The following is a 27,906-nucleotide window of genomic DNA, read 5'->3' as shown; positions in this document are numbered from 1 at the left end:
TTGATCAGTTACCTTCCTAGTCACTGTATTGCAAGTTCTGCTTGACCTTTTTGTTGTGTAATCACGGTGATTATCTAATGAGAGCAGCTGTGAAATATTTAAGACTGAATAGAGTGCAACCGACTGACATCATTAGCCCTGATAATGTCACTTTTGATGAGTGACCAAATCATCTGTGATACCTTTCCTAGTCTATGAGATTTTCTGGTTGAAGATCATAAAGCTACTTAGGTAGATGTGGGAAGGCAACCTTAACCTTTTGGTGATAAACCTTTGCAATATTTCGTTATGTCAGTATGGAGCAGGGCAGAGTTCAGTAATAGAGATGAATTTTTTTTTTTTTTTTAGAGATGAAATTCTTAAATTCATGTGCATTCCAGGTACCAATTTATAATCAGAAAATTGATGTATACCTTTAATAGTGCTTGTATAGCCATAAATGGGAATACCTTTGGTCAGGAAACATAAGAGTTTCTAAAATTTTGCTAGTTTTAGAGTAAGGATGCCATTAGTTCTTCCATCTTTCCAAAGATTCTGGGTGGTAAAACCATGGTATTTTTTTGGCTATCCAAGAACAATTCCCTTAAGTTTTGTGCCTTGACCATTTGATTTAAAAATTAATATTCCCCAGGTTGAAAATACAAAACCAAGCATCTTTTCAGTGACTATATGAAAAGTACTTAAATCCATCCCCAAAATAGATAACCAAAACATATTCAAGTTCCATAGAAGAGAAAGCTGGATAAAATTCACCTGGGTATGTTCAAGGGGAGGACTCAAGATACCTGGCCATGACCTATTTTTGTAGTTTTTCTAGGGTTGACAGTTGATCCGTGACTTGAAAGTGACCTCAGCTTTTTAAAAAATATTATTTCTCCACCAGTGTTAATGTAATGTGTCTATACCATGATGAGGAGTATTATGAAGAATCTAATTAGCTATTCCTGCCAAGTAACCATCTTGAGTACCATCTTTTTCCATTCTTCCATGTCAAAATTAAGAGGCAAATCTGATATTTTTAATGGCTTCTGAATCCTTCCACAGATTTATCCTGAGGTTTATTTAGTATCATAGCTTTGGTTAAGCCTGTTTATTTATGGGAAATGGCTGACAGATCATTATGCTAGTTGCTTTTTTTTTTTTAATTTTATTTATGTATTCATGAGAGACAGAGACAGAGAAGCAGGTTCCATGCAGGCAGCCCAACGCAAGACTCGATCCTGGGTCTTCAGGATCACACCCTGGGCTGAAGGCAGGTGTTAAACTGCTGAGCCACCCAGGCTGCCTTCCCATAGCTTTTATACTATTTCTCTCTATAGGGGCCTCAACCCTCATAATAGCTACTTCTATAGGAAGTTAAAGTGCATCTAAAAGTTCTATAGCTTATTGGCCATTTTTGAGAATTCTAGCAATCATGAAAACCTTCCTTTCTTTCCAAAGCATCCCCAAATCATTTATTACTGTAAAAACCTATGTACTGAGTATAAGTTTACTCTGATATTTTTGCTACTTGACAAGCTCTAGTAATTGCAATAATTGCACTGGGACCAATTTTCCTTATGTACAGCAGTATGCTCTAAAGAAGGTCTTAAATCAGTGATAGCATATTCTTCTTGATAAACTCAAGTTTTACTTTTGAAATATAAATCCATTAACAATAATATTAGGTTAGGGTTCTCAATGGTAGTCCCTAATAAATCTGAACAAGGTAGGGAAAGTTTCCTAATTGAGGTTACACAAAATCCTCTTCTGGGAGGTGCAAAAAAGTTGCAGGGTTCAGGGTGCTAGAGTGGTGAATACTGGTGTGAGAGAGAAAGAGAAACTTAGGTTAATCAACTGGCTGAAAAATGTGTGTTCTTAGTCTACTTCATAGAAGTATTCAGTACAAATTATTAAGTGGCAGTACTTCCCTAAGACAAGATGGATATGCCTTTACAACCAGGTCAAGGATAAGGATTTAGTAAGTAACAATTTTTATTTTTAGAGCAGTTTCATGTTTACAAAATTGAGAGGAAGGTACAGAGATTTCCCATATTATTTCTGCTCCTTCTCATGCATAGTTTCTGCCATTATAAACATCAATCACCAGAATGGTTACATATTTTACCAAGGATGAACTTACACTGACACATTATAATCACCCAGAGTCCATAGTTTGCCTTAGTTTATTCTTGGTGTTGTGCATTTGTTGGACAAATGTATAATGACTTATATTTATCATTATAATATCATACAGAATATGTTCACTGCCCTAAAATTTCTCTGTGCTATGCCTATTCATTTCTCACCCCCCCCACCACGGGCAACTGCTGGTCTTTTTTACCATTTCCAGAGTTCTGCTTTTCCAGAATATTATAAAATTTGAAACACACAGTATATAGCCTTTTACCTTAACTTAGTTCACTTAAAGATTTTTCCACGTCTTTTCACACCTTAACTCATTTCTTCCTAGTGCTGAAGAACATTTTATTGTACAGTTGTACCAGAGGTTATCTATTCACTTACTGAAGGACATCATCATTGCTTCTAAGTTTTGGCAATTATGAATAAGGCTTCTATAAACCCTGTGTGGGTTTTTCTGTATTCTGCTCCTTTGAGTAAATACCAAGGAGTGTGATTGCTTGTATGGTAAGAGTATGTGTAGTTTTTGTGAGAAACGGCCAAATTCTCTAGAAAGTGGCTGTATTATTTGTCATTTCCACCAGCAATAGCTGAAAGTTTCTGCTGTTGCACATCCTTACAAGCACTTGATGTCAGTCTTCTAGTTTTGGCTATACTAATAGGTGTATAGTGGTATCTGGAGGTTTTAATTTGCATTTCTGAAGATAAATGATATGAAATATATTTTTATAAGCTTATTTGATATATATCTTCTTTGGTGAAGTATCTCAAAATATTTTGCCTGCTTTTAAATTGGGCTTTTTTTTTTTTTTTTTAGATTTTATTTACTTGAGAGAAAACTAGAGACAGAGCATTGGCAGAGGGGGAAGGTGAGAGAGAGAGGAGCAGACTTCTCCCTGAGCAGGGAGGCCAATATGGGACTTGTTCCTAGGACCCCAAGATCATGACCTGACCCAAAGGCAAACACTTAACAGACTGAGCCACCCCTCTTTGGGTTATTGTTGAATTTTATCAGATCTTTTAAAAATATTTTCCCCCAATCTGTGACTAGTCTTTTCATTCTCTTGACAATGTCTTTCACATAGAAGTTTTAAATTTCAGCTTATCAATTATTTCTTTCATGGATTGTGTCTTTGCTGTCTGTTGTACCTAAAAAGACATCATCATACCCATGGTCATCCATGATTTCTACTATGTTATCTTCTAGGGGTTTTAGAATTTGGCATTGTAATTTAGGCCTATGATCTATTTTGAATTAATTTTTGTAAATAATGTAAGGTCTGTACTGAGATTTTTTTTTCTTTCATTGGATATCCAATTATTCCAGCCCCATTTATTGAAGAGACATTTTTTCTCCACATGTATTGCTTTTGCTTCTTTGTCATAGATCAATTGACTATATTTCTGGGGATCCATTTCTGGGCTTTCTATTCTGTTCCATTGATTAATTTGTGTATTCTTTCATCAATACCACACTGACCTTATTACCATAGCTTTAGAGTAAGTTTTGACTTTGGGTAGTGTCATTCTTCCAACTTTGTTCTTCTCCAAAATTATATTGGTTATTCTGAGTCTTTTGCCTTTCCATATAAACTTTTGGATGAGCTTGTTGATATCCATAAATAGTATTTGGATAAATAGGATTGTATCAAATCCATATAGACCAAGGCAGAAGGAACTGATACCCTCCTCTTGAGTCTTCCTATCCATGCCCATGGAAGATTTATTTAGCTTTTCTTTGATTTCATTCATTAGGGTTTTGCAGTTTTCCTTATACATATCTTGTACATATTTCCTTAGATTTATACCTAATATTTAATACAATAAATAAGCACCCCCCACACCAGAATTGTTTTTCATTTCAAATATCACTTGTTCATTACTGGTATATAGGAAATCAACTGACTTTCATATATAACAAGGTTGCAGAATACAAAGTTAATAATCATTAATGTGTTTGGGGAGCTTTTTGATCAGCTCCCTTGGATTTTCTACATAGATGATCATGTCTTCTGTGAACAAGTAAGGTGTTAAGTCTTCCATAACAGCCCGTTTTCCAACCCACTTACCTTTTATTTCCTTGTCTTACTGCATCAGCAATAGGTTTTTGATGGTTCCCATCAAGTTAAAACCTTAATGTTTGTCCAGATCACTCATGTGCAAATAGTAACACCTAGGAAAGAGGCTGTTGAAGAGTTTTCTTGTGTTTCAGAAGCCTGTTTTCATTGGGCTCTCAAAGGAGATTATTTCTTAGAACTCAGTCAACTCATAAAGAGTCACAATCTCAGAAATGTTAAATCTAAAAGTACTCTTGATTTCATTTTCAAGGAATCTGAGATAAGCTTATAGAGTCTTATAGCATATCAAAAGAATTTGTTTTTCACCCCTTAGATAAGTTATGCCCTAATAATCAATTGTGTTTTAGCAAAACTGTAACTTTATCTTGGAAAATGCTCTTTCAGCTAAAACAAAGCAAATGGAATCCTTGAAGAGGCTCATTGGTCTCTGAACAAATTAGAATATCATGTATTGTTTCAAGACCAAATGACAAAAAAAAAAAAGAAAGAAAAACTAAAAAGATAAACTTTTCTTAAGATTTTATTTATTTATTCATGAGAGACCAAGAGAGAGAGAGAGGTAGAGACAAAGGGAGAAGCAGGCTCCATGCAGGGAGCCCGATGTGGGACTTGATCCCGGGTCTCCAGGATCACGCCCTGAGCCAAAGGCAGACGCTCAACCACTGAGCCACCCAGGCGTCCCTCTTTTTAGTTTTTATGGAAGAATGGAAATGTACTTTACTTAACCCTCAGGTGTGACTGCCCAGGTATACTATTGTACCTCTCCAAAGGTATTGACTGTTTCTGATTCAGAGGCACACTGAAAAAAATAGAGGAAAGAATCATTAAAGTGAAGCGTTTAGTGCATGTCAGTGTGGTAAATCAGAACCACCAGATCTGAATCCCATTCTGCACTGGGTTCCTCACTATGTAGTCTCACAGTTCAGTACCTCAGTTTTGTTAGTGGTAACAATTTGTTTGTGATTGGTCCCTATTGTTGATGGAATCAGACCATTCCTTTTCATCTACCTTTGCTCTCCCCTTTGTGTTTCTACTTTGTGTTGTGTTGTCTAAAAGTATGTTGTCATAAAAAAAAAGAATCACAGGGTAGAACATAGGTATAGGTCCTAGCAACCTGTCCTTTGAGCTTGCTTCACAGACTGGTGAGTCTGAGGTTTTCACAAGCATCCATTTGGACAAACTATGCTCTGGGTCACCAATAAAATGAAATTCTCCTTCCATCTTGATTATTTTGTTTTGATAGAGGGAGGAATCTCCCCCACTATCAGTTTTCCATTCACCAAGAGATACTTTTAGTTTATGTTTTCAGAACTGGTTGACCATTAAATTCCCATGGTGACACAGACTCAACAAGGCACAAAGGTCTATTGTGGGTACTGCTCAAAGGCTGGACTCCATCTCAATGTGAAATACAGTTGCTATCTTGGTGGAACTTCTAGGAAAACTGTGGGAATAAAAGGCCACCCATATTAGAACAGAGACTATTGATTCAGATCTTGTTCAATCAAGGGAGGCAGTCACCATCACTTGCAATTGGCAGACTCAAAGGCAGGCAGGTGAGTGGGAAAGATTTATAGTGGAAAAGAAGGAAAGACTTCAGGAGTGCCTAATAGTGGGTTGTTGGCATGCAGAAGCTGGAGGTAGGCTACCTAGAAGGAAATGAGACACCTTATATGATTAGTTTGGGGAGTATATTTGGTTTTCTCTGGTTGGTCATGAGTTGGAAGTAGAAGTAAAAATTAGGGCAGCTAGCAGGTAGTGACAAATCCTGACCCTTCTGGGCTGATAGAGGTTGTGATTGGCTTCTTGGACTATTGCTGCAGAAGATTGGAATCAGACTATCGCTATCTGGCCATTGTCCATTTGTCTAATCAAATATTTTATTCATTTATTCATGAGAGAGACACACACACAGAGGCGGAGAAGCAGGGTCCATGCAGGGAGCCTGACATGGGACTCGATCCCAGGTCTCCAGGATCATGCCGAGCGCAGGAGCTAAACCACTGAGCCACCTGAGCTGCCCAGTCTTTCAACTAATTATAACCTCTATGTGTTTCCCTCATAATTTAAAATCTTCAACATGTTTGTTTTCATATTTGTACAAGAGTCATTTTACCATTTTACTCTTTGTGATAATTATCTTTTAATAGTATACTTCCCAAAAGATAATTTCAGTGACTCCCAGGTTCAGTCAGGATCTTGTGAAATGACACCCTATGTTTCTGCACCAGAAATGATGCTGAAACATGTTATCCTGTTATACAAAGGTTTTCTATGATTAACTCTTTCCTTTCTTTCCAGTGTCATCTTTTGACACACACCCATGCTTACCAAGTGAATTATTTGCCAATATTCTTAGAGTACTTGCTACCTCCAAAATGTTATGCAAGTTCAAATATTCCTTTTTCCTAGAATGTAGTCCTCCTTCTATACAGGCAATCCATCTTGTCTTAATTTTAAGAATAAAACCATTCTGACCTCTACTTCCAGCTAGAATTAACCATGTTCCAATTTGTGTATATCACATGTGAATACATCTGCAAAGACAACCAACTGTTCAGAGCAAGTTCTCTTTCACATCTGTCTCTAAGATCTCCTTAAAGGACCAAAGTCTGAGTCTTAGTACCTTCCAGTGTGAGGCACAAGGTAGAAATTAAATGAAGGGAAAAACTCTTGTGCTTGGTACCCCCACATCATGGCAAGAATTAACTGAAAATACAGATATCTTCCTAAGCACTGGCTAGAAATAACTGCACTAATAAAATAAAAACTGGAAGGTGAGAGAGGAGTTTTAAAGAGGGGAGTAAGATATTAAGATAAAAAGATGAAAGCAAAAAACAAAACAATTGTGTTGTACTTTACCATCTTTGTTACAGAATTAAAAAGGCATCTGGCTGTCTCTCCTATCATACTGGCCCCAGAACATTTCTACTTCTGTACTTACATATCCTGCGAGATTGTCATCTGTGGGTCAAAAAACTTGCAATAGAATTTATTTTGTATTCTCTTTATAAGAATACTATCATTCAGTTCCATTGTGTTTCTGGAAGTATCTAGCCAAGTGCTTCGTCTCAAACATGACCTCCATTCTACCTAAATTTCATATCTTTTTATAGCCGGATGAACTATTTGTATGGCTTGTTTGCTTCTAATTTTTTTGAACAGCTATTCTGTGTTATACTAGCTGGGCTTTTTTGTTTGTTAACCAGAAAGGACATCCAGCAGTTTACCAAGTAGCCTTTTATTATGCCTTCACATAAAGCCTTTAGCTCCGTGAATGGCTCTTAATCTTGTTAAAGATGCAGTGTGAATCAATATCTATTATTGATTACAAGTTGCATATTTGGGCTAGACGATGTTTAGAACTAGAGTTGTAAACATCTAGTTTTTAGCATTTAACAGAATACTAATGTTTCAACTGAAACTGATAAAGAAGTGGAAAAACTATAAGTAGAGTTGTTAGTTTTCATATCAATCTTCCTTATGAAAAATTTTACCATAAGGCACCTGGGTGGCTCAGTGGTTGAGCCCTGCCTTTGGTTCACGGCATGATCCTAGGGTCCTGGATTGAGTCCTGCGCTGGGCTCCTTACAGAGAGCCTGCTTCTCCCTCTGCCTGTGTCTCTCTGTGTCTCATGAATGAATAAATAAAATCTTTTTTAAAAAAGCTTTACCATAAAAAGTTAAAAAACAAAACAAAAAATAACCTCTAATTTTGCCAACTTTTTTTTTTCATTTCATGTAACCAAACTGAATTGTTGGCTCTTAGAAAAGTATTTCAGATTCTTAGAAAAAAGTTAAATAAAATTAAATATAACATGTAAACATATTGGCCAAGCCACCAGATGGTGATAAACGGTGTAATAATTATCTCATTTGCAAGTCTGTTCATTACCTGGGTGAATTAAGTCTCTTTATATATTATAAGTATCAGATATGGAATTGAAAACTTAAGAAGAAATAAGGTTATAATGGTGTAGGCGCATCTCTTGAAATTCAGCATCAGACATTTACCCAGTCATAGGAAGAACTGAGTGTTACAAACCGAAAAGCTGTTGGGACCCCTGGAGATATACTCTTTGCCCCTCTTTACTCATTTCTGGATTTCTGTATCTATATAGATTGACTTCCCCTATCTGTAGTCTGCACAGCCAAATCTGGGTGCTAGTGAATTCTAAGTTTACGTGTCATGGGCTCAGGTACATGCAAATGCTTGATTCTCTCTTGGTCCTGCTTCAACCAAGAGGGCTCTGGATTAGAGAAGCATAAGCCAGGTGCTAGTCCCTGGTCCTGTCAGTTGTGACTGTTGGTTGTGGTTGCTGACAAAAAGGGGTGCTAGGAACCTGTGCTTGTTAAACTGAAGAGATGGTTAGAGTGTCTAGTTCAGGAAGATAATGGAGATATAGCAACACTCCAAAAGGTATGTAAAACACTGTCCCTCATGTAATTTCTGTACCTTTTAAGCCTATCTAAAGACTCTCATGTTTTATTTTAGGTGTTTTTTAATATTCTTTTTAGATTATTTATTCATGAGAGACAGAAAGAGAGAGGCAGAGACCTAGAAAGAAGGAGAAGCAGGCTTCCTGCAGGGAGTCTGATGTGGGACTCAATCCCAGACTCCGGGATCATGCCCTGAACCAAAGGCAGATGCTCAACCACTGAGCCGGTGCCCCTTGGGTGTTTTAATATTAACATGATGTATGATGACAGTGGACACATTTCATCCTAACACTTTGCTTACATTATAACGTTGTGCTAAATACTCTATAGGATCCAAATATCAATACGATCTCGTTGCTTTTTAGTACATTATAACTACTTTAGAAATATAAACAGACATTCATTATAGAGGAATAAAAGTGTGCTAGACATCACTGAAAAGGAAGGTGTACATTTTTAGTTTGACGGACTAGAAAGATCTTTCAACTTTCATTTCTCTTTACTCCTCAGTCACCTTTTTGGGTATTCTTGATCTCCCTCTCTCGAAGTGTGAGGTGAAGATTCCACCTATGTTTTTAGGTTTTTTTATTGTGTAGATTACCACACTTTATTCTTCACAGATGTTTCTCTGAGAACATTCCCTCCACGTCTCATCCCATCCTTAGGAGACCCAACTGCCATATCCACAGACTCAAAAAGTCTTTCAGAGTGGCAATAATTTCCCCCTTTTTCCTTTTGTATCTTTAACAGTGAGGAAGGCAGCATTTTGAGATGAGACACATTTGGAGGATGAATCAGATCCAGGTTTCACCTTGATAGCTCCCTAGGCTAAGAAAGGAAGGGGGACAGACTAAAAATATTTAGACACTGAAATGTACCACTTACTGATAACATTTGTCCCCTTGATGCCTGAGTAACCTGAGATGAATATAATGTGAAAGAAATTTAGTTCTTTACATAGGACTTAATTACATAGTATACAGTTCTGTTTAATTGGTAGTCTCTGGATGTTGGGGATCTGATAGGCAACTGGGTCTATCCAGATAGTCTCCTCTGTTCTTTCATCTAATGCATATTTAATGGATCCACTTCTAATTTTTCTTAAAACTTCTGGTCACAAGAAAAGCAGGGTTGAGTTCTTCTGAGGAGCTCATGAGAGTGGTGTAATGAGGATGTGTTAGACAATGTACTAAATATCTCAGCAGTATTTGCTGTGGTTTTGGTCTGGTTATTTGGTCACTTTCAAATGCTCACATGTACCCACATTTTTTCATTTACCTTTGCTGCAAATGGTGCCAGTGAGTCTTAGAAAAATCCCTATCCAGCCTCAGAGATGATGAGCCCAAACCCCAGCTTATTTAATCCATGTATTCATTCAACAAATATGTGTCCCATTCTTTTCACATGCCAGGCACCATTTCACATAATGGGCAAATACTGGGAACAAAACAAGGCTCTTTTATGGAGCGAGTAAACAAACAGCATAGTTTCAGGGACTGTTAGTTTCTATGAAGAAGAAAAAACTAGGATAATGTGATAAAGAGTAGAGAAGTGGTTCTTCTCCTCTTCCTAAGAGGAGGCAATAATATCAGAGCTGAGACTAAGTGTTAAGAAACCAGACAAGGAAAGATCTTTTGAGAAGACAAAGAATAAGTAGAAAGGCTAAGAATAAATCTTGCCTGCTGGAGGACATGAAGCTGGCTATGAGACTAGAACTTACAAGGTAAAGTTGGAGAGGAGCAAGGATCGGGTCTTGTAGGGTCCTGGGATGAGCACAGGCAAGGACAGTACAGGGACTAGGTGACAAGAGAGAAAAGAAAAGGAAAATCTCTAGTTTTAATACTCTACTATACAATTGAGAAAACATAAAAAAAAAAAATAGTTTCTTTACTTAGCAGCCTAAAGTTTTGTTTTTTTTTTTTAATTTTTTATTTATTTATGATAGTCACAGAGAGAGAGAGAGAGAGAGAGAGAGAGAGAGAGAGAGAGAGAGGCAGAGACACAGGCAGAGGGAGAAGCAGGCTCCATGCACCGGGAGCCCGATGTGGGATTCGATCCCAGGTCTCCAGGATCGTGCCCTGGGCCAAAGACAGGCGCTAAACCGCTGCGCCACCCAGGGATCCCCAGCAGCCTAAAGTTTTAATGGGAGACACACACAAGATACTCTAATAAAATGTTATTTGGGTAAATGGAGATGTACTATACACTGAGATTTCTAAGATCCTCAGAAGTGAATCAAAACTATATTTACCCCTTATATATTTTGTAGTGTGTACCCAAAATGCAGGAACTTGAGACTTCATAAACTTATTCAGCTTTAGCTGGATTATTCATTTGAGTGAATATGAAATAGAATAACATAGAACTTTTTTTTTTTTAATAATCTTCTCTCTGAAGGTAGAGGGGCACAGGCTAAAAGCTAAATGGCTATGGACATCAGTCAAGAGTTTTGTAGACAGGAGTGATTTCCTTATATTTATTTATATGCTGGAAGTAATTGCCATTAGAGAGAAAAGTTTGAGGAGATGGGAAAGAGAGGACAATTCATGGAATAGTGTTTCTCTGAAGATAGCTGAAGATGAAATTAGTGCTCATCTGCCTTGGGGTACACCTGACTTTAACTGGAAGAGTGTGAAGACGAGTAAGTATAGCATTAGAAAGGAGGAAACAAAGTCTCTTACTGTTTGTAAAGAAAGGAAAAGTTGAAAGTAGAGATTGGTTAATTAGAGTATGATGATCTTAACTTCCCACAGATTATTTAGGGAAAACAAAAAATAACTAAAAGATAAGAAAGAGGATAGATAGCAGCTGATAATAAGGACCAGTGTTCCATAGAGGCAAATGATGATGTGTACAAGGGACTTCAACAAGTTCAGTGTTATCTGATGTGTGGGCAAGGAAGTGTGGGAGTGTGTGTGTAGAAGCAAAGGACTTTATTGTGATGAGAGTCCTTTCAAAAACCCTCTAATTCCTATGGTGAAAAAAAAAACAAGCTACTTCACTTATAAATAAGCCTCACTTTAATGGTATGTTCTTTGCTCAAGGTCTTTTTTTGGCCCTAAGTCAAGAGTCAGCTGTAGTTTCTGAGGATGAAAGACTTGTAAAAAATTGTGTCCTGCTTGCTTTAAGCCCACCGGGACCCTCTCAGTCTTAGCATTCCCTAGGTTGTTTTGAAGCACTCTAACAACCTAGTTTGTGAACTCTGACTCTCCCCAGATGAGCACTGGGTAGATCTGATATGAGCACAGGATACAGAGGACTTTAGAGAAGCAGCAACACACTTGTTTATTTTCTGGTCCTACTGTTTCTGAGGCTTGATTTGCACTTTGCTTTTAGCAAATTGTACAAATGCAAATCCTGGGTACCAATTCTGTCAAACTACTAGTGTGAGGTCAATGTGTTAATGGGCCCACGCTTCCCTTCTTAACTGCTTTATCCCATGGCTTTTTACTTTCATAGGAAAAAAAGCACGCCAGCACTCCATATTCCAGGTTTGCCATATTTCGCAAATGGTAAATCTTTTCAAATTGTACAATGAAAAAATTTTCAATGTGAAATAATGGCCTACACATCTAACACTCAGTTTTTCTTTCATGCTACTAAAATGGCTTAATACAGGAGCAGCTGTGTCCTATTTAATTAAGGGATTTGTAGTCAAGTCTGTGTACCATAACTACAAATACAAAATCCATTTTACTCTTAATATTTGTGTCTTAGAATTTGAGTGCTAAATGCCCCAATTTACTTGCATTTGCTGCCCCCAGAAATGGCATTTCATTGTAAAAGTAATATAACTGGAAACTTACATTTTGCTTCTCTACGTAGCCCTGTCTTGCTATCTGCTGGCCAACAAAGTAGTTAGTTGTAATTTCATACATGACAACTACTCAAAAACATGTGTTTAAAGGAAAGCTCTTGTAAGAAGAGCATACGAAAATCTTTTTAATTATAGATGTTCCTCATTCCTTTTCAGTCTTTGTGCTACCAATTCTTTATAGAAACAGAATCAATTACCCTTTTGAATGATCCACATTCTCAATTTGTCAGTTTGTTCTTCTATCCCCTATATTTCCTATAAATTTAAGCATCATCTAGGCTAAAATCAGGGAAAAGTATTTTGGCAAGCATGCTGCAAATGTGTGTGAGGTACTTTGCACAGCATATTACTGGAAGAACAAAGGATAATTTCACCCCTTTTAGAAATAAAGATTTCAGTGGGTTCAACTGATGACAGTTGGTCGGTCTCCTTTAAAATCTGCTATCACCCTGTCCTTTTACAGTTTTACCCACTAATGATCATTATCTCTAAAAATCTGTATACACAATTGTAACTAATATTAATCAAAACAGCTTAATTAAAAATACTGCAAATGCACATCTGAAAGCTAGAGAGGAGATAAGTTTTTTTTTTCTCCTCCAATTGGAGAAAGAGAAAGCATTAGCAGGGAGAGGGGCAAAGGGGGAGGGCCAAGCAGATTCCCTGCTGAATGGAGAGCCTGATGCCTAGAACTCACTGCCAGAACCCTGAGATCATGACCTGAGCAAAGGCAGCCACTTTACCATCTGAGACTTCCAGACACCTCCATGTCTTTATTTTTAAATGAGAAGAGAAATTGTGGGAGGACAGAAAGGAAAAGTATTAAGCATTTCTTCACAGTTCCCTGGTTTCTCAGTAGTAGAGTAAAAAAGTCATGTAAAAGAAATGCAAAATGTAGTTTTAATTCAATTGATCTAAGTCACAAAGATTGTTATAAGTAAATGATTTATAAAGCAAGACTGTTAATTGTGAACAAGAAAATGTAGCGTGAATGAAAATATTTCATGTTTAAGTCATTTTTAATCTTGATATCCCTCTTGCCAGAAAGGTCTTTTAATGCTCTGTTGGTTTTTTTTTTTTTTTTTTTTTTTTTACCTTTTGTTACATTATTTTAAAATACAGAGATCCTACAATATGAAAAGCTAAGAATTAATATTTATATGTTTCCCTTATTCTTTTTAAAGAATAAAGCAGAAAAGGGTAAGAAATCAGAGTATCAGGGTATGAAAAAATCTGCTTTTTACTTTGAGGTTATACTTTTGGATTAAGACTGCCCAATTTGGTTGCCTTGGGACATCTGGAACAAACTGATTGTTTTCTTAATTCCTTGGAGTTCAACCACAAATGCATTGAAACTTGGGACTTAATTTATACTGAATGAAATCAATACCTGATTTTTTTTTTTATGAAACAGCCTAAAAAGGCAGTAATTGTTCCTCTTGCCCCTCTTTCCCACTATAGATCCCTCAGTCTCTCTTCCAGAACTTAGGCTTTCAAAAGGTGATGCTGCATTGATCACTGTGTCAGGGTTCTCCAAAGAAATAGAACTGTGAGGATACATGGAGATTTATTATAAGAAATTGGCTAATAAAATTATGGAAGCTGAGAAATCCCAATATCTATAGAATGAAGGTCTGAAAACCTGGAGTGCAATATTCCAGCTCAAGACCAACACACAGAGAGCAAAATCTCTCTTGATCAACTTTTTTCTTGTGCTTAAGCTTTCACTGGCTTGGAAGAAGCCCCCATTTGGGGAAGGCAATCTGCTTTGTTCAGTCTTTTAATTGAAATGTTAATCACATCCAGAAACACTCTCATAGACACATCCAGAATAATTTTTATATATGTGAGCTGCACACGACCCACTCAGGCTGATGCATAAAATTAACCATCAGGATCAAACTTAAAGTCTCTGGCATTCTAGCAAGAAAAAACTGAGGAAAGGGCTGCATCCCCAAACAAAATAACAATAACAAAAGTGCTTAACTAAGGTCTTCCTTCAATAAACAACTATTTTGATGTCAAAGTGGTTGTCAGTTATTTCATTTTAAAGTATGAGGGAGTTTGACCTTCAAAGAGAGAATAGAGCAGCTTGCGTTAAAACATTTCAAGAGGGTTTCATGGAAGAAGAGACTTGAAAATGACTGAGGATTGAATTAACAGATAAATGAACAAATCCTGCCTTTAATTGTGTTGTGTCCAGATCAGAGAACATGTTAACAAATGGCCCCAGAAAACAACACAATATGCCAGTGAATATTTTGTATTCCCAGTTCTCAGATTTGGTCTCTGAAGGAAAATTGGTTCATATTTACTGTCTTATCTTTTTCATCAATTGCCTTGAACTCCTTCAAAGAAATGTACTATGGAAATAGAATTAATTTCTATTCTACCTCCATCGTAAGTTTATCCATTTCTTTTCTGTTCAGCTTGTCACTGGATGTGTCAAACTAAGGTTTAGCTCAAGTTCATGATCTGTGGCTAGATTTTTAAGAATAATACATTAGGTGAGACTGTTCAGATAGTGAAACTTTTTTTTTCTTCCCTTTCTTTGACTTTCGGTCATATGAATCCATCAGAAGAATAATTTCCAGTAGGAAATGGACCTGAGAAATAGAATGTGTTGGCTATCTGGTAAACCCTTTTAATATATCTAAAAGGTCTTTATCTGAAAAATGTATATCTCAGTTTCTTAGGGTCAAAGGCGAGATCATGACTTTTGTTAGAGCAAATGTGTCAAGCATCAAAAGGCATACATGTGAGTCGTGTATGAAAGTAATAAATCTAAGTGTCTGTAGGTGCTATCTTCCATTGTATTCAACTACAGGTATACCTCCTTTTATTGCACTTCACAGATACTGTGATTTTTTAAGACTGAAGGTTTATGTAACCCCGTGTTGAGCAAGTCCATCTGTGCCATTTTCCAACACCATTAACTCACTTCATGTCTCTGTGCCACATCTTGGTAATTAATTCAAAAATGTTGAGATTATTGTATTTGCTAGGATGACCTGTGATCTATTATCTTTTATGTTACTATTGTGATTGTTTTGGGACACTATGAACGATGCCCAAAAGATGGCAAACTTAATAAATGTCATGTGTGTCTGAGTGCTCCACTGACTATCCCCTTGTCTCTCTTCCTCTCCTCAGGTCTTCCTATTTCCTGAGATGTAACAATTTGAAATCAGGTCATTTCATAACCCTGCAGTGGCCTCCAAATGTCAAAGTAAAAGGAAGAATTACACATCCCTTACTTTATAATCAAAAGCTAGAAATGATAAAGCGTAGTGAAGAAGGCATATCTAAAGCTGAGAAAGACCAAAATCTAGGCATCTCATACCAAACAGCCACATTGTAAATATAACTAAAAGCTTTTGAGGCCAATTAAAAGTGCTACTCCAGTGAACACAAGAATGATAAGAAAGTAAAACGGCCTGTTGCTGATATGACGAATGTTACATTGGTCTGGATAGAAGATCAAACTAACCACACCATTCCTTTAAGCCAAAGCCTAATTCAGAGCAAAATCCTAACTCTCTTCTGTGGAGAGGTGAAGAATCTGCAGAAGAAAAGTGGAAGCTAGCAGGAATTTGTTTGTGAGGTTTAAGGAAAGAAATCCGTCTCTGTAATGCAACAGTGAGGTAAAGCAGCAAATTATCCAAAAGATCTAGTGAAGGGAAGGTGGCCACAGTAAACATCTGATTTTCAATGTAGACAAAACAGCCTTCTCTTGGAAGATGTCATCTAGGGCTTTCATAGTTAGAAGACAACACCTGGCTTTAAAGCTTCCAAGGACAGGCTGACTCTTGTTAAGGGGGCTATGCAGCTGGCAAATTGAAGTTGAAACCATACCAAAAGTCCTAGAGCCCTTAAGATTTATGCTACAGCTATTCTTCATACCAATACTCCCACTCGTAATTCCCAAATAGAAATAGGACAACAAAGCCTGGATGACAGCACACCTGTTTAAGCCTACTGTTGAGACCTACTGCTCAGAACAAAAGGAATCTTTTCAAGTTATTACTGCTCATTGAGATTGTATTTCATCACCCAAGAGCTTTGATGGAGATAAACAATGAAATGTTATTTTTATGCCTAAAGCAACATCCATTTTTGCAGTCTGTGAATCAAGGAGTCATTTTGACTTCAAGTCTTAAGACAAACATTTCAGAAGGCTATAGTTGCCATATATAGCAACTCCTTGATGGATCAGGTCAAAGTCAATTGAAAATCTAGAAAGAATTCATGATTTTAGATGCCATTAAAAACATTTGTAATTTATAGGGAGGGGTCAAAATGTCAACATAAACAGGAGTTTGGAAGAAGTTAATTCCAGCCCTTATAGATAACTTTGAGAGGCTCAACACTTCAGTAGAGAAGCCATAGCAGATGTAGTGACAGCAAGACAACTAGAAGAGGAACCTCAAGATGTGACTGAATTGATGCAATCCCATAATATTTTCACATATGAAGAATTGCTGCTTGTAGATGAGCAAAGAAAGTGGTTTCTTGAGTTGCAGATTATGGAAATGACAAAGAATGTAGAATAGTACATAAATTTAGTTGATAAAGCATCTGCAGAGTTTGAGAGGAAAGACTTCAAATTTCAAAAAAGTTCTGTGCTAAAATGCCATCACACAGCATCACATGTTAAAAGACGACTCAATCCATGTGACAAACTTCATTGTTGTCTTATTTTGAGAAACTGCTACAGCCAGCCCAATCTTGAGCAACCACCACCCTGGTCAGTCAGCAGCCATCAACATCAAGGCAAAACCCTCTCCCAGCAAAAACATGACTTGCTAAAAGTTCAGATTATAGTATTTTTTTTTTAGCAATAAAGTAGCAACGTACGTGCATTTTTTAAACATAGTGCTATTGAGCACTTAGTAGACTATAGTATAAACATAACCTTTATATACACTAGGAAACCAAAAAAAAAGTCATTTGACTCATTTTATTGTCATTAATATTATTGTGGTGGTCTGGAACTCAACCCACAATATCTCCAAAGTATGCCTTTATTTAATAAATATCAATGAGTTTCTATATCATTACTATAATTTAAGGCATATAATGATTTTGCCAAATTTAAAGAATAGAATGATCACACATGAGAAATGTATTAATTAGTACTTAGTTTTCTTTGTTTTCAGTTTTATTAAACCTAAAACTTATGGAAAGAAGTGGTTTTCTCTAACCAACTTTGAACTAGTTTTTGGTTTTTTGTTTTTTAAATTATTTTTGCTTTTGAAATTAAGCAGTGGCATTGACACAGATTTGTATTAAAAATGGAAAAAAATGGTTTATATGAGCTCAAGATTAGTAATGGATGTGCAAAATATCCTAGACAAAATAAATGAATATTTGCTCTCTTACTATATTAAATATTACTAGAACAATATTACTAAGAAAAACAGGCTAGACATAAACTCAATTTTAGATCTCTTTTTCTAACACTCAGAAAAATTGAATAAAGAAATTGGAAGGCAGAATTTTAACTACTCGCCAACCTAGCTTTTGATAGAAACGAACACAAGGCATCTTAGTCACCAGCTAATCTTAAGATCTTAAAAATATTACCTCAGTAGAAATATCCATAAACTCTCTAGATTACCCTTACCAGGGTTTCATTGTCTCAGGAAATATATTTTGAAAAAGAAATCATGGGTTTTGGTTTCATCTTGTCATCTATACCCTCCATGAATATTGAGCAGAATAAGGCACAGCAAAAATTAACTGAAAAATATGGTACTAATTGGTTATCTCTATACTTCTCTCAATGGTCATCTCTAGACTTGACCCAAAGGTTCCTAACTGTAGAATAAATAAATACAGATGTACTGCTAAGTAGTTCCTGTAGTTTACATTTTTCTTTAGTCATTTTTGTCATATTGGTTTACTGTATATGGGAATCATACTGCAGAGACTACAGACTTTGGGAAAATCCGACTGTATTCAAATCCCTGATTGTTCCATTTTTGAATTGCCTTATCTGGGGAAAATTACCTACCTTTATTCACCTGTTTATTCTAGTTATGCATGGTACTTAAGGCCTGAGCGCATTGTTCAAAATTAATGTTCACACACTTTATGATTATTTTTTATATTAATGACCGTTGTGAGGTATAAAAAGGGTCATCATCTTTTATGTTCTTATATTTTTCTTCAAAATAGTTTATATTCATGCACCCATTTGATTACCTAATGCATTAATTTACTGTTCAATTATTTCAAAAACAATTATAGGTCTCCTTCTATGTGACAGATAGCACCAAACCTTGAGAATACAAAAGGAACAAGATACAATCCCAGCTCTCAAGCAGTTTACAGTATGTTATGTAAAGTAGAAGAAAAAAACAAAACAAAAGATTCTATGTGTTACAATACATAATCGGAGTTCTTAGGAAAGAAAGTGAGAGGCTAATTGTAGTAGAGTATCTGTTTAGCTTTTTGTTTTTGTTTTTAATGTTTGGAGAATGAAGAGTGTCCCTCAAATAGAAAACCGGGAAAGACAAGAAAAGGAAATGTTAAGCACAATGGACAGCTTATGCCCAGACACAGAGGTGTGAAATTTTAGCATATCCTTCCTAGCAACCAAACTCTCCAATCCACTGTAAAGCTATTGCTACTTAGCAGTATTTTTGGTTCCTTCATATATTCTGCGTATGACTTACAAAGTAATCATTTTATGTGAGTATCAATGTTGATTTTCTATCCACAGAGAATGGGTATCTGAAAGAACATTCCAGCTAATTTAATGTAAAATGCTTTGTTCTTTCTTAAGATCTCATATACATACATATAGTGTTTGAGTATAATTTTCTATGTTTTTAATATTATATGTAGGAATGAGCATTGTTTCATTACTTTAAGAATCATTTTTATTTTTTCATGGTATGCTTGTTCTCAAATGTTCCCCTTGTTCCCTTTTAGGTTTTGGTCCTGTTCTAATGCAATTGTAGGTATTCTCTACATATTAAAATCAAATACATTTAATACACAAGGCAAAATCCATGACGAGCAAAAGTATTAACTATATTTAAAAAGTCCATTTTTTTCTATGATTACTTGAGTATTTTATAGTCAATACAGATTTTCCTTCATACAAATACACTCATAATCCCCAAATATGAAATTCTAATACTAAATAAATGGAAATAGCTATAAAAGATGGTGGTATACTTAAACTCAAACTTGAAATTAGTGCTATTAATTTTTTATTGCTGAAAAGAAAAAAAATTAATGAGTGTCTGCTTCAATGTAATGAATTTCATAAATATATGTACAGATTTCAATTTTATTTTGAGATGACATTTTAATGAGAAGTGTAAGTGAATTAGAGAAAATATATTAGTTACTAACTTTTGAAATAAGTTATTTGCAGAGCTTCTTGGGGGGGGTTGTCAATAAAGAAGTTGCTGTGTGGATCATTTTCTATAAAATATTCTGTGAAAACATCTTTGGATGATTTCAAAGGAGGATATACCATTTCTGGCAAAAGAGCTTCTGATATTTTGCAGAATAGTTTTTTTCTACCAGACACTGCAACCATATTGGGCAAAATGCATGGCAGCACTGTTATAGCAGAATGAAAGATGGCTTTACAAAGTTAATATTGTATGGGGCACATCTGGGAAGTTCAGTCAGCTTCCATCAGCTGGGGCCGTGATCCCAGGGTCCTGGGATCGAGCCTCAGAGTAAGACTATCCTGCTCAGCATGGAGCTTGCTTCTCCCTCTCCTCTCCCTTTGTGCTCTCTTGCTATCTCTCTCTTTCTCAAATAAATAAATAAATTTTTTTAAAATTAATATTGGAAAGGATCTAAAGGAACTATATTAAATAATATGATTGTGAGTATTCCTTCCCCATCAAGTTTCACTGAAATCAATGGTGCAGCCATCTTGTTCACTTTTATACATCCTTATGTATTTAATTTGAAATGTAAATACTCCACATAACCAATTTTACTGCATAATAAAAATATTTTAATACTGTACTGAAAACTCAAACGTGCTTAACAATTTATTTTTAAAATACTCTAAATTGATAATGTGCAAAACCCAGCAATTTTTAAGGTGACATGATTTGAAATAGTCATGGCATGCTACCATTTAAAACTACATTCTCTATACTGTGTATTTGTTAAGTAAATCATAAGGTTTTTACATAGTACTAATGATTCACCCTGAGCACACTGTGAAAGTTCAATCATTAAACCATTCATTACCAGATGCCAAGAAGAAGTAGAAGCTAACCCTGTTGGAGCTCCAATCTCTGGCCAAAGCAGATTCCAAAAACAGTGAGAAATTAAAAGCTTTGCTGATTGGATTACTAAAACACATAATGGTCAAAATAAACCTCAAATCCAACTATTTCAGAAATCTGTAGTTTTCCTGATATAAAACTAAGAAAAATAAAATTTTCTAGAATATTAGGTCACGAAAAGTCCACTCTTTAAAATATACATATATAATTCCAGAATTCCTATCATTTCTATTGTATTTTGAATCTTTTCCAAAATAACAATATTTATATTTCACTCTTTTGTTTAAAGGCATTCAGTTTGGTATGCTTCACTGGTAATATGAAAGAGATAAGACCAAAAGAGCAAAAAGGAAAAAGAGAGAGAGACAAGTATCATTGTCCTACATTTATAAATGGATGAAACACTCTAGTAACATCAATAATTATATTCATTACCCTTATGACTGTTAGGTGAGCATATATTTTACCATGTTCTGTAGTGACTAATTTTGGAAACTCAGAAGGCAGCCAGAGCTGCTTTGGTGTAACCTACAAAGTTTGGGAACCCTTATTGTACATTGCCAAGATAATGGCAGTGTTCTCTTGTGTGAGTTCTGAAGAGCCCTCATCTTTATAGAGCACTAATCCTGTGTGTTTTCCCTGGAGAGCCTCACCTTCCATTCATCTCCACCAAATCCATTCCTGAACCAGAGAAGAGGCTGGCAATAGGAAATGAGCATGCGACTATTAGGGTATAAATACTGTGTGTGTGTGTAAATAAATACTGTGTGCTTTTGTTGTCCTATTACAATTTTTCACACATTATAAGTTTATGAAGTAAAGGCATTTTCACTGCCTCTTTCACCATTAAGAAAATTGAGCTTTAGAAAGAATAGTTATCTTCAGATTACCCAATTTTTAAAATTTAGGTCAGAAATTGAAACCCAAAGTCTCTGAGAGGTCAGAGTCCTGGCTTTTAGCCTTTTTTCCTCCCTTAGATAACAGATTCTAAACATCTATATTAATGACTAAGCATGTCATCTAAAGTAAAATAACAATGTTTGGTATTTGGGCTTCTGCAATTAACTTGGGGCTTTTCAAAAAAACAAAACTTAGTAGATTGGGTCAAATAAAACCAGTGTACTAATGACAACACCATGTGAAGCCTTTTGAAAATCCTATTTAAAACTGTGATCAAATTCCTAAAATGTAATGGATTAAAAACAAATAAAATATAACCTGCAGAGGTCATTTGAAAATCAAACTACTTCAGATTTGTCACACACAGGTGTCTTGTACAAGGATGGTATTCAAGCTCAAAAGTCAAACTATGCTATAAATCAAAATAAACTTCGTTTTTTTTTTTTGCTTCTAAGTTTGTACTAGACTATATTTATTGCCAAAATTAAACTTGAGATATTACAATGGTAATAAAAATGTCATGTAGGATTTGCTTATGTACTTTTAAATGATATTAAAAGTGAGTTGTAAACTGGACTGCATAAAAGAAAAACGTGTATGGCTATTGATCTTCTTTAAATGAGAAGGTTTCACCATAGCTGTGGTAGGGAAGCTTGCCACAGAATGTAGACAGCTCGCTAATGTCCAAACTTAAAGTGGCCTATTTTTAGCAATTAGAGGGTTGAAATACTGTTTTCTCATCTTAGAATTCTATAGAATAGTATTGCAAAGGGCCATTTCAAATGATTAAGTAGATCTTTGACCTTGAAATGCAGGTCAAATTTATAAGAAAGAGAAGAATAGGGTTCAGTATGTATCTGAGGAATTGACACAACATGGTGAAATAGGATAGAGACTACAATGCCTAAACCTATGCTTTCCACAGCTGTCATAGAGGGGGAAAAATTGAGTTGATCTCCCTTATGTTTATGTGGACATAACTTAAGATGTCTTGGTCAATCTCAGTGAAGCTACAAGAGCATGATAATGGATATACAGCAAAGCTGCCCAAATTAATTTTACCCTAATGGTGGCAAAAATAATGTTATGTGGATTATTTACTGCTACATTTTTTTATCATTTCATTATAAGTCATCATGATCTTTATCATTCTAAGTATGCAACAAAATATATTTGTACAAAAATAACTAGGTCTACTTTTAAAAGAAGAGGTAAGATGTGTGTTCCCAGCGAGTTGAGCAAATCCCAAACAACTTTCATGTGAATAATACCATGCAATTGCTCAGAGGGCTTGAATGTTGTCAGATAGATCTAATATCATGATGGAGAGTTTTGTACCAGAGAGCATCCATTCTTGAGATACCATGATGTTTATGTAAATTTTACTTTTTTTAGACCAGAAATACACTGTCTGCAACTGCTCTTTGGTATTCTTTTAGTATTTCCTGGTCACTAAATGACTATTCATTTATCTAAAATTTCAAATTGTATAAAAACACATCCCATAGCACCTGATTTTAATGCTGTACCTTAGAACAATGTTTGCCATTACACATGTCAATTCTGAAGCTGATTTCTTCTGTTTAATTTTGAAATACACTCACTTGGTAACTCAATATTTTATAATTATGTTTGAATTGCATGATCCTATTTTATTCATTTGGATTGCATTATAAACATTATAATATTATATGAATATTACTAATAGTATTACTAAATATTAGCAATACTAAATATTACTTAGTGATATTAATGGTGTTGCTATACATTCTTCCTAGTCTTCAGCAGAGAAGAGAAACTTACTGCTCCTATTCCCAGGCCCTCTGAATCATGTTGGGGTTCTGAATCATTCTCCCTCTGGCTCCATATTTAGGATCAAGAGAGAACACGTTCTCAACTCCTCGACACTCCTTAATTCCCATTCTTCATCCCTTCTAGTCCAGAAAAGATTCTTCTCTCATCCTCCCCTGAAAACAGTACCCATTTGTGGGGCAATAGTAAGGCTTCCAATAACCTTTATTTCAGTTACCAAGAAAAACTTCAGTCCTTCCTTGAATTCATGCCTTCAGGGCATTTGCAGTAGTTCGACCAACCTCACATACATCAACATCATTTTCTAATTCTTAGAGTCAGTCTCTTCTCAGAATCCCACGCCATGCACACCTGATCTAGGAAAGCCCACTATCCAGGCCTTACTCTCTTGTATCCATAAACATGACTCAGGGAAAATCACATCAACTCTGAGCCACATTTTCCCCTCTACAAGACAATGGAATTATTACAAGACAAATTATGAAGCTACATGAGCATTAAGTGGTCAGCTGGCCATAGGTGACAGATCACTGCTCAATATAGTTGATGTTATGACTTAACCTTTTGAATTTATTTGTGGAATGGTGATTATATTTAAAGGGGATATAAAGATAGCATGTGACATAAAAAGAGCCTCCCTACTCAGTTAAATATGAAAGTAACCTTTAGTCTTTTATTAAGCAGATAAACCAGGAAATGTTTTGATGAGAGAAAATGAAAATTAACTAGCATTTGCCAATGATAAATGTTAGCCTAATAATAGGAATGTTTTTCTATTATTGTATTATAAATCCTCTAGTATGAAATTCAGAATAATCTCTCTACTGGATGCCCTTCCTTAGTAGCTGGCTTACTGTGTCAAAAATTCAAGTCATATTAGAGAAGTGGTTCTCAAATCCCAGGTACAAATTTGTTACAATACTTGGATTGTTAATTTATAAAAGATTTCTGATTAATTTACAGACCTAAGGAAACAGGACTATTCTAAGTGTTAACACTTTATAATTTGATAAATACTTCCCATACTCTGCCAAAGATTGTGATAAAAAGCCAGATTCATTAATCACTGTTCTAGAGGATATTATCTATTGCCCTAATCTTTAAAGAATTAGTCCTATTACATAGCCTATAAATTACCACATATAAAAGACAAATAGAAATTTTGATAATTTTAATAAATATAAATCCAGGTCAAAAATATTTTTAAAAATGGCCTTTGATGACGTTTGGTAAGACAGTAGAACTTAAAAGTCTACACACACACACACACACAGAGAAAGAAAAAGAAGGCAAATAAATATGTGAGGTAATAGATGTGTTAATTCAGTGGGGGAATTCTTTCACAATGTACATGTAAATCAAATCCTCGTGATGTATACCTTAGAGGTCTTAACATTTTATTTAATTATATCTCAATATAGCTGCAAAAAAATATGGCTCTTCTATTTTAGGAAATTAAGAAAATAAGTTTTCAAGTTAATTTAATTTGCAAAAACATACCATTGACTATCTTTATGATTCTGCTGAAACAGGCCTATTTTTTAAAAAAAATTTAATGTTAGGCAAATACAATTTTTAAATGAATTTTTATATATCATCCCTCACTAAGTTTTTTAAATGACTTATTCTCAGGGGTAGAAAAAATTATTCTCAGGGACGATGTAGGTCAAAGGGCATAAATTTTCAGTTAGAAGAATAATTTCTAAGGATCTAATTATAGCATGGTGACTATTGCTGATAATACAATACTGTATACTTCAACTAAGCTTGTTTTAAGCATTAAACTGTTTAAGAACTTAACGGGATGAGCACTGGGTGTTTTTCTGTATGTTGGTAAATTGAACACCAATAAAAATTAATTAAAAAAATAAAAATAAAAAAAATAAAAATAAACTGTTTAAGAAATTCTGAGATTCTCTTACTTGGTTTCCAAGTCTGATTTTCAAATATTCTTGAATTAACAGTTATTATAACTGATTTTATCATACACAGCTCATGTCATCATGCCAAATTTTCATTCTTGGTGATTATCATCCCCATAATATTAAAATTATATAAATAAGATTTACAGCTGTAAATTCAGACATATAAATGCTATTATATATGTTCTAAGAATCTTAGATTGGGTTGAACTACCCATTTCTGAAAACTAAAAACTATAATCCCGTGTACTGTTTTATCTATAAACCACACTATCAAAAATTTGCTCTCACCTGTTTTATCACGTAATTGGTCTCTTTCACAGAAATAGCATATATCATTGTATTATATACATTTGATCTAAGAATTAAGTCTCAAAATAGAAATATGTCCCATTTGGAGGTCTTTCTTTCTAAACAATTATCTCCAAAAATATCATACAATTTAATTGATATTAACAACTATGAAGTAGATACTAAAACTCTTTCACGAAAGAAACCCAGAATTGGTAAAAACAACAACAAAACTAACTCTAAGTTCCAGTGCAAATCAGAAAATCTCATTGAAACCCAACTTGAGTTACTCCATAGTAATGCTATTTGGATTATACTGTGCTTCTCTTCTGGAATAGAAATAAATCAGATAGGAATCCTATACTCAATCCTATTTTACTACCTTGTTATTTCTGCTTTTCCCTAGGCTGTGTCATCTACTACTCATGATCTAGATTTATCTGGGCATGTGTTTCAAATTGATGGTATAAGCTTAATAGAAATCTATTTGTGTGTGTGTGTGTGTGCTCGATAATCCACCTGTCCATCACAGGAAGTCTCAGTGACCAGGTCTGAACCGAAGCTACAAAGAAAGTCAATGGTTTAATGGGTGGTGATTCTGAGTTGTTTAATGTGGAATATAGTAAATTATCCAAATCCATTTTCATCCCTACTCCATGGTTTCATATTCAAGTCCAAGGGAGAAAAAAATTGTTAGTAAAAATGAAACAGTTGTTTCTTATGAGGTATAGGTAATGCTGCTATTTGAACCTTATCCTAGCATGTATAAAGAGGCAGGAGCCCTTTTTGTCACAGTGAGATAAACAGCCAAGAGAGGGCGCAGCCCATGACAAGAATTCTACTCAGTCATCTGCTATAACAGCCCCAATTAGCAGCAGCTCTTGCCATCCTAAAGACCAGTGGTGACCACAAATCAAAGAAAAGGTACCTGAAGCAGGAAAGCACTCTCAAAAGTAGCTCAAAGGCCCTGCTGAGGGCGATCCCTGGGTGGCTCAGCAGTTTAGTGCCTGCCTTTGGCCCAGGGCGTGGTCCTGGAGTCCCAGGATCGAGTCCCACGTCAGGATCCTGGCATGGAGCCTGCTTCTCCCTCTGCCTGTGTCTCTGCTTCTCTCTCTTCTCTGTCTCTGTCTCTCATGAATAAATAAATAAAATCTTAAATAAAAAAGGCCCTGGGGAAATTGGATATAATAAGGAAGTACATGAGAATCTCCTCTGAGAACTTCCACAAATACTTATTATGATGAGCAGAGGAAATGCAGATTTGAATGCACCTTGTTAACTTGCCTCCAATCCAGTAGGGTCTGGTAACACTGGCCCTCAGTTGTAGCTATTTATGTACATGCCCCATCCTATATTAACAGGCCCTTTGACTCCTCACATCAACTCTGAGACATGTATTAGGTCAATTTTAAATTCCCTTTGAAACTCCCCAAACTACCACTCAATAAGTGGCAGATCTAATATTATAACCAAGGATTTAGTCCCTTCAAAATCTGTGTTATTTCCTCTACACTGCTGCTTATAGAATGGCTACATTAAGAACAGCAATTTTCTTTGAGGTAACATCCTTGAAAATTATATCAGGATGTTCTCTTATCTAACCACCTTTTATTTTGTATAAAAACACTATTTAATACAAGCAAGCCTGTTCTCACCTCTTTCTGTTCAATATTGTCTGCCAGTGTGACACCATAGGAAAAATATGTTAAAGACAAAATAATTAGAAAGGAGGAAAAAAATTGGTCATTATTTTCAAATGATAGAAATATCTACATAGAGAAGCAATATTTTTAAATTACATAAAATGAGTTAAGCAAGTGCTAAATAAAGATCAATATACAAAATTCAATTGCACTCGCATGTGTGCCAGCAAAGATTAAAATTTAAAAACATTTAAAATAGTATCAAAATAAGAAAAATCCATAGCAACACAAAAAGGGTCATGTAACATCTATACTCAGAAAATCATGAAACATTGCTGCACGTCTATAAAGAGCTAAGTTAGTAGAGATGTATCTCATGGGCATGGGTAGGAAGACTTCATAACATTAAGATGTCAATTCTTCCTAAATGGGTATATGCATGCATTAGAACTTCAATAAGAATCTTAATAAGATTCTGATATTTGAACAGTTTGTTCTAAAGTGTATATAGAAAAGCAACATACCATTCCTGAAGAATAGAGGATTTACTTGCCTTACTATTTGTGACGATGATTATAAAATGATACTAGATAAGATTCATGGTATTGGCTTA

General features: G+C 35.3%; 1 long non-coding RNA gene across 2 annotated transcripts in view; it reads left to right on the top strand.

Annotated features, from left to right (window-relative positions):
* Positions 1-22,201, top strand: part of LOC140594027 (uncharacterized) — a 488,215-nt gene extending 466,014 nt beyond the window's left edge. The window contains exon 4 of one of the 2 annotated variants that reach the window (XR_011994571.1): positions 15,609-22,201. This is a non-coding gene — a long non-coding RNA (uncharacterized lncRNA). The remainder of the gene's footprint in view (positions 1-15,608) is intronic. The other variant, XR_011994573.1, reaches the window with a different exon arrangement.
* Positions 22,202-27,906: the final 5,705 nt, after the last annotated feature.

Source organism: Vulpes vulpes, chromosome 1, assembly GCF_048418805.1.
Source record: "Vulpes vulpes isolate BD-2025 chromosome 1, VulVul3, whole genome shotgun sequence".
NCBI classification, from domain to species: domain Eukaryota; kingdom Metazoa; phylum Chordata; class Mammalia; order Carnivora; family Canidae; genus Vulpes; species Vulpes vulpes.
Note: the sequence above shows the minus strand (reverse complement) of the source record. Positions and strands in the feature narration are given on the sequence as shown.